The sequence below is a fragment of the Equus quagga genome, chromosome 18, assembly GCF_021613505.1.
Source record: "Equus quagga isolate Etosha38 chromosome 18, UCLA_HA_Equagga_1.0, whole genome shotgun sequence".
Taxonomy (NCBI): Eukaryota; Metazoa; Chordata; class Mammalia; order Perissodactyla; family Equidae; genus Equus; species Equus quagga.
The window spans coordinates 34503520-34510001 of NC_060284.1; the positions used below are offsets into that span (position 1 = coordinate 34503520).

At 37.7% G+C, this 6482-nt stretch overlaps 1 long non-coding RNA gene across 1 annotated transcript; it reads left to right on the forward strand.

The window, feature by feature from the left end:
* Positions 1-1127: 1127 nt before the first annotated feature.
* LOC124230018 (uncharacterized) lies at positions 1128-4415 on the forward strand. The gene is made up of 3 exons (XR_006886051.1): positions 1128-1382; positions 2339-2513; positions 3729-4415. It is a non-coding gene; the product is annotated as an uncharacterized LOC124230018 (long non-coding RNA).
* The last annotated feature ends 2067 nt before the right edge of the window (positions 4416-6482 follow it).

The window sequence follows — 6482 nt, forward strand, 5'->3', positions numbered from 1 at the left end:
TTGGAAATGACCAGCCCAATTATTCTCAGGTTGGCACAGGCTGTTTTGATGCCAGCATGTGTTGAGGGTCCCAGTTTGGTGTCAGAGGAGATGGACGGAAGACCTACCAAGTTTATGAGGGGCCCAGAACTGGGTGGCTCTGTCTCATGGTGTTCAATGTAATGATGAGGCCCAGAGATAGGATAAGGGTTCCCAATGGGTTGCAAAGTTCGGTGAGGGACAGAGAAGCACCTGGACTGACTGTTCAGAGCAGGAGCCAAATGTTAGGTAGTGGAAGCAATGGCCAGTCCTGGTCAACAATTTAAGGGGAACTGCCAACTCATTCTTTTACTGTATGGCAGTTTTGCCTTGTAAACAGTTTTTTAAAGAAGCCGAGTTTTTCAGATGCAAGTCTAAATGCTGTCTGTGTAAATATACACATTAAAATAAGCGTTCTTCACCTGTCAAGAAACATCAAAGATTGAAGTCAGGGATGTGTCGGCTTCTTGAATCTTATTCTCTAAGGCCACCGCTCCCCAGACACTGTCTGCCTTTCTTGTCGTCATTCAGATCTTTGCCATTTGAGGCTGACTCATCGCAGCCTTCAAGGGCCAGGGCATTTCTTAGTATGCATTGAACTCACGCCAAACTATTGTTTCACACTATTATTGTCTAAAAGACAGTGTGTACTAGAAATGTGAAACAGGAAATGTCCATCTGACCTTATTACGATAGAAGAAAATTTTCCAGAGTCCATATGCTGATGTAATTATTTTAAGAACTTTTTTTTTTAAGTGTTTAGCAGTCAGATCTTTGGAACAATTTTCTTTGCTGTCATGAGCATAGCACGTAGCATACTATCCTCTTTTAGAGGGGTAGAGCCCTGTAATTGGCACAGTAGACTTTTATATTATTTTCAAATTAAGTTTTAAGGAGTTCTCTTTATTTGCTAAGTTTGTATGTGTGTGAAGCATATATATTTGAATGTCTGAATTTCTTTGGAAGATCCTTGATTTATTTCACACAGAAATTTTTTTCTCCATTCTCAAATCTATGACATATGCCCTATGTTCCAGTACTTTGCTTTGTACAATTTCCTGTAAACAGCAGTAGGTAACTTCAATATACACTGGCTGGTTGGTTCAGTGTTCTTGCAGTACTTACAATGGACATTTCTGAGCATAACTAATCTCTTTTTTTTTTTATTTTGGTCCTATTCGCATCAGCACCAATCCAGTGCTTTGAAATGAATTCAAATGCTGTGCTCTTTGAAGGGATGAGGATTAAAGCTTAAGCTGGGTCCAGGGATGAGGTGAGAGGAAAAAACCCTCACAAATCCGATGCTTTTTTTCCTCCTAAGAAGTGAAAAGCAATGAGCTGTACTATATAAAAGAAAGGAAACGGTAATTATGAACTTTTTCCCTACCACTGTCCACTGTCTTTGGTTTAGAGCAAAGCAGAAGCCAATCAGCTATTTAGTTCTCTAGAATATTTCCGTGTGAGATTTGATTTATATGAGCATCAAGAAGTAGAGATCTTAATTCAGGTATGACTGTGTCTTTTTTTCTCTTTCATTTATTGTAAGTAGTTTCATGTTTTTGTTTTATATTTGTTTGAGTCCATGATCTTTTTTCATCCTATGTCCTATGGATCTGACCAACTCCATTTCATTCCATGTTTCAGTTCCTCTTTTTCTCCAAATAGCTCTACAGGATCCTAGAAATTCTTTTCTCCAGTTAAAATGTTATCACCAGAAGCATTATTTCTCATGTCAATATGAGCTTCTTTATTGTAGCACGCTCTGTGCAGGGTGAATTCTTAAGTGTAGCTATAGAGAATGAGTGATTGGTATTCAGCCAAGCTTGCCTATGTCTTTTCACAACCAAAAGCAATTAGGTGAAAAGGGAAAAATTCAATTAGTTATTCTTTTGTCTGCCTGATCCCAAACAACTTCTATGAATATTTGGGAAATACTCTTAAGTTGAACTCACTGTGTGTATATGTTTTATGTACATTGATGGTTAAGTTTTCATTATATAGCTATCTAGTAAAAAGTTTTCAGTGAGAAACAATTTCATTTTCTAAAAAAATAGCTATTTCAGAAACAAATGAGGTCAATGGGCATCTTGTTTTAGGGGGGCTACTGGAGACATTGGAGTAAGAGGAAGTCCCGTGTCAGAGGGCTCTGTGCACATTTCCCTGAAATACCTCAGCTAAGTGTAAATGTAATCTGTTATTTTAACTAATCATAACAGTTGCATTTTGCCCTTTCTTGCATTAAATTATAAAATCAATAACTTACAAATACGGCAAATCTTTATTTTTCAAAGATTCCTCTTCCTCCTCCTCCTTTCCAAAGGTTGCGTTTCATCCTTTCCAAAGACCTCAAAAGCTACTAGATTATCATTAAAAAATAAACACATTTTCAAAGGCCATTAGCCCGAGGGGAGGTCCTGAGTCGTCCAAAGGTTCTCCAGCGGGCAAGCAAGAAAGACAGCACTCCTGCCCCGATCCGTACACACTGGAGCATCCAGGTAAGTCAGGGAAACACATTAAGGGCACCCAGTGAAGAATGAAATGGTAAATATAATGTAATGTACTTCTGTGCCTCAAATTGAAGCTTCATATTCTGCTTGAATATTTTTAGAGAAAAAAATAATGCTATTTATTTTTCAAAATGGGGTGCGATTGCTATACCAAAATCTACAAAATGTGAAATAGTAAAGGAAAACTATCAGATGAGAACAATTATTTTTATTCCAAAGATATAGGTAATAAATGTGAATAGATATATTCTTGAAATAAACATGGAAGGATATATAAGAAACTAGAAACTCTGGTTGCCTTTGAGAAAAAGAATTGAGAGCCTGGGGGTCAAAGATACTTTGTAGAGTTTATTATAGTATCTGAATTTCTTTCCTTGAACATGTATAGTTTTTTTTTTTTTAAAAAAGAACGAGAAATGCTGTATAAGTGCAAATATTTTTGCTGTAGGTCTTTATTTCCATAAAACTGTAAGTGGCTGGTTTGTGGATTCTATGCTACAGCTATGATGTCCCTTGATTTTGTTTCTCTCACAGCACTAGCTCATGTTTATAAACTCTTTAGAACTCCCAAAATGATTTCACATACATTATTTAATGAGTAAGACTGCAAAACTATGACTTTGGGTGTCCTAGTTTTGTTATCTTTATATATGATATCATATTGAATTGCAGTGGGCTTTTTTCCATCACACCACACAGAAAAAATATGAAGCCAGGACATGTAAGTTTCTTCGGTAGTTCCTACTGAATGTCCATTTGATACTTTAATACTTTTCTTCCTTAAGTATTGGACCAAGCAGTAACAGAATAATAAGGCTCAAGTTTTCAGAACAGAGACAATTATGATACTCAGCTGTTTACCCTGATAGCCATATGGAGTTTGATCACAATTCTGTTTGATGTCACCTTTGTCTTATCCCTTTCTGCCCAAGCCAGAGTGTTCAATAGCTGAGTCTCAGAGTAAGTTAAAACACCAGTCAAAGTTAAACAGAGAGTGTGGGAAGGGAGTGGGCCTACAGGCATTATGAGATTTGTCCCTCCTAGTTTACCGCAAACTCTCCTCTGCTGAGCGATAGGTACCACTGCTTTTCATGGAAATGGAATAGAGGACATGATAAGAAAAAAGACTGCTGTCTTTCTTTGTATTTGGTTTAGTGGGTTTACAGACATACGTCAGTTCTCCTTTCTCATTAATGCTCGTAGGGCTGAATTTCTTTCCAATGGAAGTTGTTATTTGAATCTAGAAGTGTTGCTAAAATGGATTCATCAAGCCATTTTTTAGTGGAAAGGGCTTCATGGATGATGACCTGCTGGAAGTTGGCCGACAGCTGAAAGGAAGAACGACCCTGTTCAGTCCTGCTCATTATGCCTGCCAGAGATCAAGAACACCTTGACCAATCAGGAGAGGGGATCTTCATACAAGGAAAGGGGACTTTTGTACAAGGAGAGGGGACCTTTATTCACCTTCCTGTACTCTTTCTTCCAAGCTAGTTTTTAACTTCAGGAAAGTATCACTCTTCTGTGGCTGCTTAATATTTAATTGGCTATGTAATATGGCTATGTAATATTTAAATGTAGCCAAGTGTTTAGGGATGAAGGTCTCTGACTCTGCCCCTCACCACACTTGGGACCTTAGGAAAGTTATTTAACTTCTTTAACCATCATTTGTAAACTATGTTTGTTGGAAGGAATAATTCTGTTTTTAATGTATAAAGTACATAGTATGGGACCTATAATATAAGAGGTGTTCAATAAAAAGTTATTGTTATCGTTACTAAGATTTTTTATACTTAACAACCACATAGAAATGTCATGTTGTCTGATTTGTTCACTGCTGTATTCCCTGGGTCAGTGCCTGATGTTTAGTAGATACTACTAAATAAATGCTAAATTGCTACTCAATAAATATTTGTCTGAATGAATGCATGAGGGAATGAATGAATGCATTCAAGAAAATGGGTTTCTCACCGTATATGGTATGAAAGCATACTGCGCAGGGAATCCAGAATCTTGGATTCTGGCTCTGACTGGGCCTTCTGCAAACTGGTCTCCTATGTGGACTAAATTTTTCCACCTCTGAGCCTTATTTTCCTAATCTTTAAAACCTATCTTGCAGGGCTGTAACAGTCTTCAAATATAAGGTTATTTGGGGGAGAGCAATCCCATGTTTATACATAGGAGGAATTTAATTTCTCCTTACCCCCCATGTACTCACAATCAAGGGTTTATGTCAACTTTACCTCAGGAAAATTAGGTTCTATACGGAATAGATTTTTTAAAAAATTCTCATTGAAATAAATTCCCAATTAGGAGAATATTTTATCTAGAGATGGGAAGCAATGAAGAGACTAATAGAATTAGGGTCCACCTTCTTTTAGGGTGTATGCAAAGGAAATGGGGAAGGACATCAGCTGCCGCCTTTCTGTCCTTGCCCTCGTGTTAGTGTTTGAGTTAAGGAACAAGAAATGAAACAGGGGCTGGCCCCATGGCCGAGGACTTAAGCTCATGCGCTCTGCTTCAGCGGCCCGGGGCTTTGCCAGTTCGGATCCTGGGTGCCAACCTACACACCTCTCATCAGGCCATGCTGAGGCAGTGTCCCACATAGTGGAGCCAGAGGGACCTACAACTAGAGTATACAACCATGTCCTGGGGGCTTTGGAGAGAAGGAAAAAAAAAGAAAGAAGATTGGCAACAGATGTTAGCTCAGGTGCCGATCTTTAAAAAAAAAAAAAGAAATGAAACAGACTTTGCATTTTTCATGTTTAGCCAAGCTCTTCTGGTTTGCATAGTCATAATACAATTCAGGGGCTGCCCCGTGGCCAAGTTGTTAAGTTCACACACTCCACTTTAGCAGCCAGGATTTGCCAGTTCAAATCCTGGGCACGTACCTAGTACTGCTCATCAAGCCATGCTGTGGTGGCATCTCACCTAGAAGAACTAGAATTACCTACAACTAGGATCTACAACTATGTACTGGGGCTTTGGGAAGGAAAAAGAAAAAAAGGAAGATTGGCAACAAATGTTAGCTTAGGGCCAATCTTCCTCACTAAAAAAAAAGAAAACAATTAATAATAATAATAATATAATTCAAATAACCAGTTTTGAAGTTTTAATATTCAGTGTCCTAACTTTGTCCCAGCTAGGAAAAATGAATAGCTGATGTTTTGTACTTTGTATTTGTAAATACATTACAATGTGGAGACCAGTGAATTCCCTAAAGCCTTTAAATATTTTAAACGTGTATCTACTAAACTGTTTTATAGCTTTCTAGGATTTTTTAAAAATATTTTTGACATCCAATAAGATGATAAGACAATATAGTAAAACCATATTGGTTTAAATTCCCTTGATTGTATTTTCTAATGACTACTCTCAAGATTTCTCTTATGTGTTGATCACTTGTTCAATAGATTCTCAATGGGTACTTTTGACTGATTAAGGTATAACTTGACCAGGTGCATTTTTTTGGTAAAGCCCACCTTGAAATATAGTGCAAATAGTTTGTGCAAGTAAGATTGGGAAAAAAGAATGTTAAAAATGCTAAACAAACCAAACTTTAGAAGTAACTCTTCGCACCCAAATATTTCGCACATTGAAATATCCTGGACCCACATTAATATTCCTTCCATACACTTCCGTTCCACGGGGCATCTTCAGCATAAGCTCTTGACTGGCCTGGCCCATTTGTTCCATCCATCTCTCTTGAGTTTTGGTGTTTGTCCTTCATGCCCCTCCTGCCCTTTACCATCAAGTTTGCAATCCTCATAAAGCGTCTTTGTATTTGTACTCCTGCCCAAGTTTATGTGTAAGTTGCTGTCTCATTCCTTGTCTATATAGCATAGAGAGAGAGAAGTGTTTTTTTCCAACGTTTTTTCCAATAGTTTTTTCCAACTATTTTTCCAAGAAATAGTTGAGTGTTTAATGAAGACACTGCTGTTTAATGTGCTGTCTGCAATA